This window comes from Nomascus leucogenys, chromosome 5, assembly GCF_006542625.1.
Source record: "Nomascus leucogenys isolate Asia chromosome 5, Asia_NLE_v1, whole genome shotgun sequence".
Classification (NCBI taxonomy): Eukaryota; Metazoa; Chordata; class Mammalia; order Primates; family Hylobatidae; genus Nomascus; species Nomascus leucogenys.
Genome location: NC_044385.1, coordinates 27,334,388 through 27,349,518, shown reverse-complemented (window position 1 = coordinate 27,349,518; position 15,131 = coordinate 27,334,388).

Sequence of the window (15,131 nt, the reverse complement as noted above, 5' to 3'; positions counted from 1 at the left end):
GACCCTGTTTTGGTCACAAAACAGGGGAACAGGAGAGAGAGATCTTTTCTTAAAGCATTTGGAGATCCTAAATGCCAAAGTACGAACTATGAGAGGCCAGCAAAATGGAAGACATTCATGTGTATTTTTGGTAGACACCTACTATATATTGACAACCGTAAGTTTTTCTAAACCTCTCAATAGTCACGGATGCTGATTTTTTAACAGATGAGAAGACTGAGATTCACAGAAAGAAGAGGGAATTCATATGTGTTAAAACTTACGATAGGGGCCGGGCACTGTGGCTCCTGCCTATAATCCCAGCACTTTGGGAGGCAGAGGTAGGTGGGTCACTTGAGGTCAGGAGTTCAAGACCAGCCTGGCCAACATGGTAAAACCCTTTCTCCACTAAAAATACAAAAATTAGCCTGGCATAGTGGCATATGCTTGTAATCCCAGCTACTCCAAAGGCTGAGGCAGGAGAACCGCTTGAACCCACAAGGCAGAGGTTGCAGTGAGCCAAGATTGTGCCACTGCACTCCACCTGGGTGAGAGAGTAAGTGAGATTCCATTTCAAAAAAAAAAAAAACCATCCAGCACTTTGGGAGGCTGAGACGGGAGCCTCACTTGAGTTCTGGAGTTCGAGACCAGCCTAGCCAACATGGTGAAACCCCATCTCTACTCAAAATACTAAAACTAACCAGGTGCGATGGCACATGCTTGTAGCCCCAGCTACTCAGTAGGCTGAGACAGAGAATTGCTAAAACCTGGGAGGCAGAGGTTGCAGTGAGCCGAGATTGCACTAATGCACTCCAACCTGGGTGACAGAGCAAGATTCCGTCTCAAAAAAAAAAAAAAAAAAAAAAAAAACTTGGGATGGGCGCTTTAATAGAGGTTAAGTGATATGTCTTTAAACACATAATTGACCAGTTAACAGATCTAGCATTTAAGGTTTGTCTAAGTTCAAAGCCCATGTGCTTTCCATTACATAAGTTATTTCTAAATTTCAATCATTCAAATACTATCTTCATTATTTGTTCCAAAATCATACATACAGGATTTTTTAAGAGGGATGATGGTTTAGTGGCTAGAATGTAGTTCTGAAGTCACCCCTGCTAAGTTCCAGTCCAGTGCTGCCTCTTACTAGCTTTGTGACCTTGGCCAAGTGACTTGACCTATGCCTGTTTCCTTATGTTTAAAATGGGCGTAAACAGTAGTACCTACCTCAGGGTTGTTTTGAGGATTAAATGAATTAATATATGTAATGCATGCACTGTAGTAAGTGTTCAATCCATGCTAATTAGCATTATTTCAGAATTTCTTTTAAATTAGGCTTTTGCTATGTCAGTAAATGTATTAAAGGGGGAGGTTTTTGTAGCACAACTATGAAATTACAAGTTTGATGTGATAGCTATATTTCTGTAAACATTAAAATAAGTATATAATATTCAAAGAAAAGATATTCAGTCAGGTATCACCTAAAACTCATCTCTCATACACAGGTTCTGTTTTGAGAATATGACCCCACACTAGGCTGTTTTCTACCAGTAGAGAGAATATAGAATGTTGGATATTTAAAGCTTAAAGGTAATCCATAGAAAGTAGTTCCAAGCTTACTAGATTTATGCAAAATGAGAAAAAGGAAAGAAAACCAAAGAGGAGAAATGGAATAAAATGGAACACAATGGAACAGATGCCAAAACCATTTAGCAAAGGAAAGAAAAACCAGTTTGGGCAAGGTTCCTGTTTCCATGGACCCAGCTATCTCGTGGGAAGAGCAGGTCCTGAAAGAACACAAGTAGCCTTCAAAACAGACCTTAGGCCTATCTCCTGACACTGGGGGCACAAAGAGGTCCTGTGTGATGGAACTAAAGTGGGGATACGAGTCCAGAAAAATCAATGCAAGAACACAGGCAAAGAATGTAGGAGAAAAAAATCTTTAGACAAACAAACAAATCAGCAGGAAGCTAAAGGGAAATACAGTTAGCCAAGAATAAAATCGAAACACTCATCATGTGCCACAGCTGTACAAACAGAGAAGGATAACACAGCAGAAGAGCAAGAAACACTCAAGACTCTCAAGAATAAGGCCAGGAAACTCACAGCATGAACCATGGAATCCTAGGGTGGACGTGCTGGAAAGGAGATCATTCAGCCCACTTTCCTTATTTGACAGGGAGAAAAGAAGGCCCAGGCTGAAAAGACATGCCCAAGACTCAAAAACCAGGGGTTCCTTCTCTAAAGTCAGATTCCACATCCAAAATGTGGCAGCAAAATAGAAATTCATTGTTTCATCTGAGGAAAAAGGAGAAGTCGCCTAAATGGGCAGGAGAAACTCAAGACCTGATTCTTAAAGAGACAATCATTTAATCTTCTTTTTAAGTTTTTACTTCTCAAAAAAAAAATGGGATTTACAATAAACTTGATTGAAAACAGGCTACACAAAAGTTGAAAGGTTGGAATTAAAATAGGAAGGAAAGAAGGAAGGAAGGAAGGAAGGGAGGAGGGAGGGGGTAGGGGGAGGGAGGAAGGGTGGGTGAGGAAGGAAGGAAGGGAGGAAGGGACAGAGGGAGGGAGTGGGGAGGAGGGAAGGAGGGAAAGAGGGAGGAGGGAAGGCAGGAAGGCAGGAAGACAGGAAGGGAGGGAGAGAGGGAGAAAGGGAGGAGATGACATAGGGCCACATGGTAAAAGATGTATTAAGTAGGCAAAATAAATCCAGGGCTTGTGGCACTTGTTAAGAACTTAAAAAGTTAAGAAAATACTTGAGGTTTCCTAATATAATGCAAATGTTCTTTTATTCCCCCCAAGCCTGATTTGCAGTAAAATTTTGCATAATAGTTTTCATCTATTTAAGTCCATTTTTCCACCTGTAAAGTGGATCGAACTCTGCCCACCACCTTGCATGAAAGTTTTAGTATGAGATGACAATGTATACACTGTTTAGCCCCAAGTATTAATGAGGCTATAAAAACTCTTGAACATAGATAGATTTTTCCCTGACTTTCACAGAATATCTGTCTCCTTCAATATAAAACACAGAGAAATGATTTTAGATAGATAAAACAGCCTATAATATGGATATATAATACAGATATCAATTTAAAATATTGTGATTCTTGAAATATGACTTGGGCCTGTAATCCCAGCATTTTGGGAGGCCAAAGTGGGTAGATCACTTAAGGTCAGGCATTCGAGACCAGCCTGGGCAACATGGTGAAAATCCGTCTTACTAAAAATACAAAAATTAGCCAGGCATGGTGGCATGCACCTGAATTCCCAGCTACTTGGGAAGCTGAGGCAGGAGGCAGAAGTTGCAGTGAGCTGAGATCATGCCACTGCGCTACAGCCTGGGCAACAGAGCAAGACTCTGTCTCAAAAAAAGAAAAGAAAAAGGAAATATGACTTGGGAATCCGTAAGAATTAAAGACAAGGCTGGAACAATATACACTCCCCATAGGCACTATCAATTGCTAATACAATTCCATGAACAGACTCATGTTTGCTAATGAGGAAATAAGAAAATTACAATACTATGAATCAGTTAGGAATGCTTCTAGCTTCAAGTAACAGAAGACTTTCTAACAATGTATTTAAAAGAGTACAAGTTTACTCTTCTCCTATGAAAAGAAGCCTAGAGATCAGCAGCTGCTGACTGTGGTTACACAGCCCAGCAATATCACAAACTGCATCCCTGTGATCAATTTCTTTTTTTTTTTTTTGTCTTTTCCTTTCTTTTGGTCACAAGATGGTTATCATAGCTCTGTACATCTAATCTGCATTCAAATGAAAAAGAAGAGAGAAAGGGAAATAAGAGTTATAGCTCTTCTTTTTGTGAAGAAAAAAATGAAAGCCTTCCCAGCACTCTTTCTTTCCTAAACCTAAAAACTCCTCCATTCTCGCCATCAGCCAAAATTGCCATATGGGAATCCCGAATTGCACGTGAAGTTGGGACAGTAAGCAGGTGGCCTTTCCAGCCTTTACAGTGGAGGCAGGCAGGAAAAAAGGGAATTGAGAATGGGGATCTAAGTAGCCCAACAACAAATTTTGTTATAGTTAAATGTTTCAGCTCAGTGCAAACTACCTTTTCATTCAAGTGAGGGCTGCATTCTCGAAACGTCTTTAAATGAAGTTAATGTGGTAAATTTGCATTTTTGGTTATTCTTTTGTATCCATGCCTATTTTTTGTTGTCGTTTTTGCATCCTTTTGATGTTATTACTAGTCATTCATAAAACAGAACACTCTCCCTAAACAATGGTGTTGGCTATCTAAAAAGTTTCCGGATAGGAGAACTTTTCAGTGTGGGACTAGAAGACGACTTGAAACCTTATTTGTGAAATTTCAACTGAAGGCAAAGGTGAGAATGAAAGGCCTAGTAAATATTATACATCCACTGAAATAAACCTACAAAGAAAGTGCAAAGTATAAGTGATAGTAATAATAGTTATACATTGTAAATAAGTAATAAAGATGCCATATTTTTTCATGCGATCATCACTTGCTTGCTAGAAAAGGTCCATGATCTCCTTAATTTTGAAAATAAGTTGTTGGTCCATTTTGAGTTGTTTTCTTAAACAGATAGTCCTCATATTGCAATGTGCTTTTTTTCTGAGCCAAATGTTGAATGCTTTTCCAAGGTTAACACATGGCTATGTTAACCCCTAACTTCCAGGACTCACCATTCAGTCTCACCCCAGGCCACACATCTAGCCTTTTATCCCCTTAGCCCCTCTCCTGGTCTCAGCATTTCAAAGTCCCTGAACTTGCCTACTCCTGGCTCCTCTGACGCACATGCAGTCCCAAGGCCAAGGTTTCATTTCCCTCATTTGCTTTTATCTTTCCTAAGAAGTCCATGCAAAGGGCTCTAATTCTGCTCTGTCAACTATATCCTTGTCTCTATTCCAAATACCTAGCTCCCTGTTCTTCCAAATTTCCCTCGCAGGAGTTGACACCCAATTTGCATGTTCTAGAATCCAAATTCTCCCAGATATTGAAAAGGTATACAGAAGCAAATCTTCTTATGTTAGAATTCAGTGGAGTAAGAACTTGTAGTTAAGGATGGATTTACTATATATCTAAAGTACTTAGAGCTTTCATAGAGAAGAGCACCGTGGAGAAAGAGGGAAGACCACGTCTCTGCTGCATGACCTGCCTCTGAATGCGTGACTTGCTTTCCAGAGACCTGATGAGATCGCCATGAGGTGTGGTTGCTTTCATAAAGAGTAGGCTGTTCAAAAACATTAAAAAGTCCAGAGTTTTCGCTCGCCCAGCAGTTCAAAATGCAAGCCCTCTTTTATGACAAGGCAATTATGAATTCTAATAATCAACTTTTAGATAAGGGTGACAACGAATAGGCACCCCACATTTCAATACCAATCAATAGCCTCAACTCTGTAGGAGTCATTCCCTTGGATCTACTGAGCTTCGGCCTCTGTCTTCCACCATACGTTACTGCTTCAAGAAACCACTTCACCTTTTCCTCAGTTTGCTTTTCTCCTTCCGTGGTGTGATGTGTCAAGGCCGAATGCTGAAGAGAATCCAGTGGTTAATAATATAAAAAAAGGAGCATCACTGGTCAGGACATATCATATAGCATTGGTCTTTGAGGAGACTGGCTTGGGTATGCTGACCAGGTTATGACTTTAGAGAAAGTGATTGTCCTCAATAATAGTTAAACCAACATGTTTTAATTAAACATAAATTGTGTGTCCATCCCTGTGTTGGGGACTTCAGTAGATTCTGAAGTGGAGGGCATCACAGAATAGTGAAAAGAGCAGAGGCACTGGAATCAGAAACAGCTTGGTTCTAATCCTGGCTCCACTGTAACTGAGTTGAACAATCCATTTAAATTTTCTGAGCTGGCTGGGTGCAGTGGCTCATGCCTATAATCCCAGCACTTTGGGAGGCCGAGGTAGGCAGATCACCTGAGGTCAGGAGTTTGAGACCAGCCTGGCCAACATGGTGAAACCCTGTCTCTACTAAAAATACAAAAATTAGTTGGGCATGGTGGCACATGTCTGTAATCCCACCTACTTGGGAGGCTGAGACAGGAGAATCGCTTAAACCCAGGAGGCAGAGTTGCAGTGAGCCAAGATTACGCCACTGCACTCCAGCCTGGGTGACAGAGGGAAACTCTGTCTCAAAATAAAATAAAATAAAATAAGCTCTCTGAGCTTTATTTTCCTCATTAGTAAAAAGGGAACCGACTCTTCAGGGGTTTCGTGAGGATTAAATGAGATCATATGCACAAGTCAAGTACCTCCCACATAGAGGTACTGAGTCAATGTTATTGTTATTTTTATTATTATTAATATATATTTTGTGTTCTCAAGAAAAAAGCTATTTATTTGAAGATATCAAACATATAATCAAATATTAAATGGATTAGTAGTAGCAATAAGTGTCATTGGAATCAGAACTCAAGAAAATATTTATGAAATTAATACTATTTTTAAATAACTTTTTCATGATATTATATAAGTAGTATATACTCATTATAGGAAACTGGGGACAGAGAGAGCAAAAAGCATAAAGAAGAAGTGTTTTAAGGACATTAAGACAAAATCCACACATACCTAATACCAGAAAGTGTCAGAGTTATGCCAATGGTACTTAAAGCTTATATGATTTTCTAAAGGAAGTAAAATTTATCAACAAGAGAGTAGATATTTAAGTTGATATGGCTGCATAATGGAATACTATATAACTGTTAATAAAAATGAGGTAAATCTTTACATCTTGTCTGGGAAAGATCACCAGAATATATTGTTAATTTTTAAAAGCAAGTTGAAGAACAAACCATATGTGGTTATTTTGTTAAACAGGTTTTCCTCTGAGATTTGGCTTTCTCTCACTTTACTTGCTCCTGCACTCTTTTGTTCTATTGTCACTTAGTAATAAAAAATGATCTAAGAAAGGCAAAAAGAACATATAAAGGGAGGTGACAAAGGAAAGCAGGAGATATCATGGAGCCCCAAAATAAAACAAAGAATACTTTCTTATCAATGAGCAAAGAGGCTAAAAACATCTGTTCCAAATGTGATGGCCTGAAATGGATGTGGGTGTGGTAGCCTGAGTCCCGGGCCGTGCAAAGGGAGATAGGAGGCCTGCCCTGCTATGTGCTGTCGCCTCTTGGGAACCACAGATAACTCACTCGTAGCATTCTTTCCACTGAAGTGTTGAGCATCACACAATAACTGTGCAGCAAAGCCCCAGTGGAATGTGGATATCAAAGAATAAAGAAAATACCTGCTTGATGGAATGTGAGATGAGAACTAAGCTTCACTGTTTTCATTCATTCATTCATTCATTCATGTGTTCAACAAACATTCATTGATGAGTAGATAGCCAGGATGATAACCCAGTCCCTCACAAGCGGTGTGAGCTCCCGTGCTATGATGAACACTGTGGCCGGACTCTCTCTGGCTCTGTTGTTTGACACCGTCATAGCAGTAACCATGACAGTAATGGCTGCAGTAACATAAGATTATTTCCTAGAAGTCAATACAAAGGAAGAAATAACCTTATGCATCTGGCAGGCCTTCTGATCATGATACTTAAAACTTAAAAAAAAGGGTCACATGATGCAAGGAAATAAAATGAAGCAAAATGAGAGAATGCAGGCAGAGTGCGGTGGCTCACGCCTGTAATCCCAGCACTTTGGGAGGCCTAGGCAGGTAGATCACTTGAGGTCAGGAGTTTGAGACCAGCCTGGCCAATATGGTGAAATCCCATCTCCACTAAAAATGCCAAAATTAGCCGGGCATGGTGGCTCGTGCCTGTAGTCCCAGCTACTCAGGGGAGGCTGAGGCAGGAGAATCACTTGAACCTGGGAGGCAGAGGTTTCAGTGAGCCGAGATCATGCCATTGCATTCCAGCCTGGGCAGCAGAGCAAGACTTCATTTCAAAAAAAAAAGAGAGAGAGAGAATGCATTCGATCCATGTCCTAAAATCAGAAAGCCATGGAGGCCAAACTATACAGAGGGACTCAACAAAAATAGCTAAGTTTTTAAATCACTATTTGTCAGGAACACGCATTATCTCATTTAATCTTCACAGCACCGCTGGGAGGCCAGGTATAGACCTCACATATAAAATGTGGAGGATACTGATGCCTCAAAAGGTGAAGTAACTTTCCAGGGTCACACAGCTTATAAGTGTCCTTTCAGCCAGGATTTCAATGCGCATAGCCTGCTTCATTAAAATGTACCACAAATATATTAAGTACTGAGAACATAATAAAAAGAAAAGTACACCCCTGGCATCTGGAAACTGATACTATACAAGACCTTGGTATTGGTGGGACTGGCCTGGGTCTCACAGCTAAGCCCTTGTATTCTCCTGTGGGGCACAAATCATCTCTCAGAACACCAGCACCAGACAAGAGGCTACTGTGACTGTGATGAAGTGAGGTGAGAAACAAGATCACTCTGTAATACCGTCTAAGCACAGACAAAAACAAGAGCACTGCGCAAATCACTAAAATTCCAGACCCCACCCTGGATAAAATGAGTGACAGCAGCCTCAGCCTACCAAAGTGCTGGGATTACAGGTGTGAGCCACTGCAGAGGGAGGCAGAGGCAGGAAGATCACTTGAGCTCAGGAGTTCAAGACCAGCCTGGCAACACAGCGAGACCTTGTCTCTAATAAAAAAAAAATCAAAAAAACTAGCCAAGAAGTGGTAGTCCAATCCTGTAGTCCCAGCTACTCAGGAGGCTGAGGTGGGAGGATCACTTGAGCCCAGGAGATCGAGGCTGCAGTGAGCTGTGGGCCTGCCACTGCACGCTAGCCTAAGCAACAGAGCTAGACTATGTCTCAAAAAAAAAAAAAAAGTGACAACTGCTTCCAATTAAAACTTGAGCCTTGCTTCATTCCTCCCCGCTTCCCTTAAAGATAGGATTTATTAAGATGCCTAGTCAGAGTTATCCCCACTTGCTGACAGCATCCAATCCAAAGCAAAGCCTCATTTCCTTTAACCCTCCCCCAAAATCACTTAACATGAACCCAAATCCTCAAATAAGTTTGTGAACGCCCTCTTGCTGATATGCCCCATGGTTCCCCATGGTGTACCTTCTCCTCTTGGCATCAATTATTAAACCCAACTCATTCAACCACAGGTGTGTTCATCTCTAGCTGGGAGGCATTGACAGAATGGAGGTTCACCCAGAGTCAGCTGAAGACTTCACTGCCTCTGACTGGAACCCTGGACTCAGTAGCCCTCTAGCAGTGACATTACTGTTCAGGATGCCACTTGTGTATGGCTGGGAGGTGAGGTCCTGTTGTATCAAGCCCTGGTATTTTGTTGAAGCCCTTCAGCATTGAATTGTGTTTTCTTAGAAATAAGGGCCCTCGGAATTTGGGGGTGGAGATGCAGGGTTCTGTGTCCAGGTCTGTATAGTTCTTTGGTAAAGTCATGTAATACAGCCTCTGCCATTTCAAATCTAACTGGATGCTGACACTCAGGCTAATCTACACCATATATTTTTGACATTTCACGAGTAGTGAGTTAACAATTGGAGTAACTCTGGCTCAAATTTTACTTATTAATTAAAGTTGTCATTTAAAGAAGATTTGTTAATAGCATTCATAGAGCATTTAGAGACCCAGGCTCTGTGTTGAGCATTCCGCGTGGGTCATTTCCTTTAGTCTGCATGACAATCTCATGAGGCAGGAACTCTAATTGCCTCCATTCCACACATGGCACAAATGAGGCCCAGCGAGCTTTTTAAATTCTCTGGCAATTTACTTTCACAGGTCAAATAACTAACAAATAGTAGAGCTAGGATTTGAAAGCAGGCAGATTTCAAGGCCAGAATGTTTAAACCTTAAACTATAATTCATAGTATATATTGATTTTTATAATAAAATCTCTCTGTAAACACTTTCCTATAACTTAAGATTAGTCATACCATGGGTCAAGTGATGTCTCTCCACTCAGGAAGTGTTATAAAGTGCAATTATTTTGTTTTTGTTTTTGTTTTTGAGACAGAGTCTCTCTCTGACACCCAGGCTGGAGTGCAGTGGTGTCATCTCAGCTCACTGCAACCTCCGCAACCCAGGCTCAAACGACTCTCCTGCCTCAGCCTCCCAAGTAGCTGGGATTATAGGTGCCCACCACCCCGCCTGGCTAATTTTTTTATTTTTAGTAGAGATGAGGTTTCACCATGTTGGCCAGGCTGGTCTTGAACTACTGACCTCAAGTGACCCACCCGCCTTGGCCTCTCAAAGTGCTAGGATCACAGGCATGAGCCACTGCACCCAGCCAATAGTGCAATTTTTAACAATGGAAAGTAAATGCTATAAAACATTCTCAATCATCACGCCTTCCAAAACAGTCAACAGCTTTTTTTTTTTTAATGCTTTTGGGCATCAGATGACATCTGCAGACTCGTGGTCTTCTTTTGGTCCCAGTTTTCTGAGGCAGATAGGAGGCCTGGTTGTTATCAGCACCACTGCAAGCCTCTATCGACCTTAGCCACTGGGACAATTTGCTCCCCCACCTTCACCTCGTCCCCACCCAGCCCTGTGGTTATAAATCCCATGCAAATTTACTCTCGCATCTTCAAGCCTAAAAGAATCGTGCAATGTGCCAAATATTTTGGCTCTATATTGGAGTTCATTATTATGTCACAGCCACATATGTGACCATGTGGTGAAAATATGAGATAAAGGAAAATCCACCCTCTTTTTTGCCTCACGCAAGATGAGAGAGGCCACGGCTCTGCTTACGCTCACAGGATATGTCGATATCAGAGTGTGCTCTGGAATCAGGACACTAGTCAAGGAAGGTCACAGTTGGTCATCCACAGGAAGTCAGCTTTGGGGCAAAATGACACACTCACATAGAAAAGGAAGTCAGCCAGAAAGAGAAACCAGAAAAGAAATAACTTGGTAAATGTAATGTAAAAATCAAAAATTTAAAAAAAAAAAAAACAAGAAGAAAGTCTTTTGGCATAGAAGAAACACACTACTCTATAATACTCTCTCCCCAGCTCATACAAAACTCGATTCACTAGCCTACAGAGAAAAAGCATCCTTGCACCCTCTCACATTCTAACTTCCTTAGGTATCTTTGTGCTCTGCTTGTCTGCTGAAGAAGATAAACCCTGGGGGGTGCTGGGGTGAGAAGGAAACCACAGTGACAGGCTGGGGGAGTTTGTCCCTCCTCCTGGAGCAGAGGGAAGCAAGAGGGTTGACAAGAGGAAGTTTAGGGGTGGCTGGGAGCTGGCCAAGAGGCTCCTGCAACAGTACAGGCTGAGGTGATACAGCTGAACCTGAGGAACAGGCAGGAACAGAAAGGAGGCGCTGACATGAGTGGTACTTTGCGGGGAGCATTAGTTGAGCATAATGATGAGTTAGGCATAGGATAAGAGTAAAGGCAGCATTAAACATGGCTGCAAGGTTTGAGCTGGTTTGTAGGGATAAGCCAGGGGGTAAGGGGGAATCTGGGGCAGCATGCTCCCACTGAAAGGAACAGAGAAGAGTCAAGGAAAGCTGATTTTAAAATTAGGATAGGCTGGGCACGGTGTCTCACGCCTGTGATCACAACACTTTGGGAGGCCGAAGTGGGTGGATCACCTGAGATCAGGAGTTCAAGACCATCGGGCCAACATGGTGAAACCCTGTCTCTACTAAAAATACAAAAAACTTAGCCTGGCATGGTGGCCTGTCCCTGTAGTCCCAACTACTTGGGAGGCTGAGGCAGGAGAATGGCTTGAACCTGGGAGGTGAAAGTTGCAGTGAGCCAAGATTGGGCCACTGCACTGCAGCCTGGGAACAGAGCCACATTTGATTGGCCAAAACTCAGTGACTGGCACAAGTGTGGGCTACAATCTGGTTCCACTTCCACTAGCTATAGTTCATGATTTACAGAGAAACCTTTAGGCCGAAGTTAAATATGTAAGAAGGTAGCTTTAGGCTAAACTTGACTTAACAACAGTGAGTCCTTCACTGATGGAGCTCAGCATCCTGGGCAGGACTGGAGATGCTAGTGGCTCAGTGCATGTCAGGTGAAACACTCTGTACAGAGCAACATAGAACAGCTGAGGAAGATTTTTGGAGAAAATTGTCTTCTGAAAATATTCTATTCTTGGCATTTCCCCAATTTGCCCTCTCACACTCCTCCCACCAAAGCTTTAAGGGCAATTGCCTAAAGAATTAAAACTAAGCTCTCAATTCGGAAGGTCCTTTCCCTCTTTCTCCACTCGCTGAACCACTCCAAGGCTGATTTCAAATGCCAGCTCTTCTGTGAAGCTGTCCTTGACTCTTCATTCTTTCTTCTTCACTTTCACCCATGTTGCTTATACTACCATTTAGTGCTGTTTAGCATTGATGTTTAATTAATTGACAAAATGGAGTTACCTAGACGGCAGGAGGCAGGATAAGAACAGGAAAGATAAAAATGCCAGATTGAAAGTGTGAAAGAATAAGATCCATTGACATTTAAATCTGTTCTCATATGCATCGTCTCCTTTAATTCCTACAACCCTGTGGTAGGTACCACAGGTTTTCATCATTAGCCTCATTTATAAATAACAAAACTGAAGCTCAATGAAGTTATAGAATTTGTTCAAAGCCTGTAACTACTAACACCAAGAGTTGAAATTTTCCTTCGTTCTTGTGTTTGTTTCATTCATTCATTCATTCATTCAGTAAATATTTATGGAGCTACCACTATGTGCCAGGTACTGTTCCAAGTACTGTGATTGGGGTTGAAGAAAACAGTGGTGGATTATATAAAGCCTTATCTAGTGAGGGAGACTGAAAATAAGTAAAAGCATAACTTAATGTTACAACATAAGAGTGGTATGAAAAAAATACTCTGCAGGGTAGGAGACAGAGGGTAGGTGGGATTCTCTGTGGAATAGAGAGTCTGTACTCTAACTCCTGGGTTCAGTTCTCTGCTTCATGCTACAGACTCTTATTGTTGAAAGAAATTGATGGTCATGAAATGTTGTGTAGCTCCCTTTTATTGCAGAGGCTACCCAGGGGTTGGAATGTGCACATTTGAGCACCAGAACGCATCCAGCACAAGGTTATCTCAGCAATCACAGGCTATACATAGCTGCCCTTAAACTCCCACTAAGTTGCACAGCCTTACTTAACTTCACATGTGGACTATAAACTCCTTGAAGACAAGAATCACTTGCACACACTTTGCAATAAGTGTATGCTGATAAATCAATTAATTGATAAAAGCAATTGAAAAAACTGGAAGACTGTTCCTCTAATCCAACATTTATAAAGATTACAGTCAACCCATTGGAAAGATTTCAAATCCAGAGACCCTCTCCAAAATAAGCCAGGCCTCTCTGTCTTTCCTGAATCCAAACAGATTTCCCTTCTACACAAAGCCTACTGAGCCAAATCGGTCAGAGCCCAGGGCCAAATCAGTCTTTCTAGAAAACCAAATCAGGGCGGGGCATGGTGGCTCATGCCTGTAATCCCAGCACTTTGGGAGTCTGAGGAGGGTGGATCACTTGAGGTCAGGAGTTCAAGACCAGCCAGCCAATATGGTGAAACCCCGTCTCTACTAAAAATAAAAAGTTAGCCGGGCATGGTGGCGGGTGCCTGTAATCCCAGCTACTCAGGAGGCTTAGGCAGGAGAATCGCTTGAATCTGGGAGGCGGAGGTGGCAGTAAGCCCAGATGATGCCACTGCACTCCAGCCTGGGTGATAGAAGAAGGGGTGTGAAGGAGACTAGCAAAACAGAAAAACAGAAATAAGCCCAAATTATTAAAACCAATCCAAGGAGTTACTGAATAATAAACTTACCAGGGTAAATGACAAAGACAAAATGAGTTCTGCTACTTGAGTTATTTGTTTAATTGCCACAGACATATATATCTCAGTCATGTTTCTATTTTTTAAAAAAATTTTATTTACAGCACCATTGAACATCTTTGAAAGATATGCTCATGTACATACATTACTGGGGGATTCACATGCAATTATTGAGTTATTTAAACTTTATGTCTTAGAGTTTTGACAGTTCTCTCAAATGTGAGGATTGCAACTCTAGCAAAATTGCCTGTGAGGACAGGAGGAGAATTTTAAGCAACAAAACTCCACAATACTGTAACATAACCTCAGATCTCCAGGAAGAGGTCACTCTCCCTGGAAAATCATCCTTTCCGGATTGTTCTCATTAGAGTGCAGAGTAGGTTCAGTGTCCGGCATGGCTTTGTACTAAGAGGTGACAGTTGATCATCTAGCAAACATTCAAGAAAGTTACATGTAAACGAAAAGGTAAGAAATAAAACACATGAAAAGAGAAGCACCAGAAAATGACTCATCTGCATTATCTAAACTCCAGATGGGTAAGAACACACAGACTACATTGAGGATTATCGTTGAATGCAATTTCCACTTGAGAAACTAAATTCCTGGTTTGACAACCTCATTTCTACCTGTGGCTATTCGAGGGTAAATAAGCTAAGAAGCACAAATACGCGACACTTTATCAGGTGCATGACATCTATAGAGCAGGCATGCAGTCCGTGATCATTCATCCAAATTCAAAATTCAAATCGGGTCATGTTTCCTCATTTTTTCTACATCAGTTTTTTTTTTTTTTTGCAGTCTTTTACTACAGGAATATGAAGATATATTTAAAAGCCGAATAATTTAAAATCAGGAAATGTATTTTGCTCTCTTGAAGAAAATAGATATGATTTGGCAGAGGATAAAATTAGCCATAAATGATAAAGATTTTTTTAACATCTGAACTTGTCATTAGCACTAAGATGAGCTGCTTACCAGGAACTAAGAAGAAGAAACATCATCAAGTTTAAAATTGATCATTTTAAATATGAAGGAGATTTAAACATCTTAACCCCATGAATCAATTGTGCTGATAACTATCCAGTCTCATTTGATAGTGGGCTCATCAAATTGAGGATATTCAGGAGTTAAAGAGATCAGCACAGAAGAGTGAGACCAAATGCTTTTTCTTCATTTCATTTACTGTTATAATGACTGATATGTATAAAGGGATTTATAAGGGCTTTTCATTTCAAATTACATTTTTCTTTAAATATCCAAAGTTCCTATGTGGAAACAACTGCAATTTTTATGGATAGGCTGGTCTTGCCTTTAAAAATATGTTTTTAAAGAGCAAATTCTGCAGAATTAATTATTAAAAAGACTATGGGAC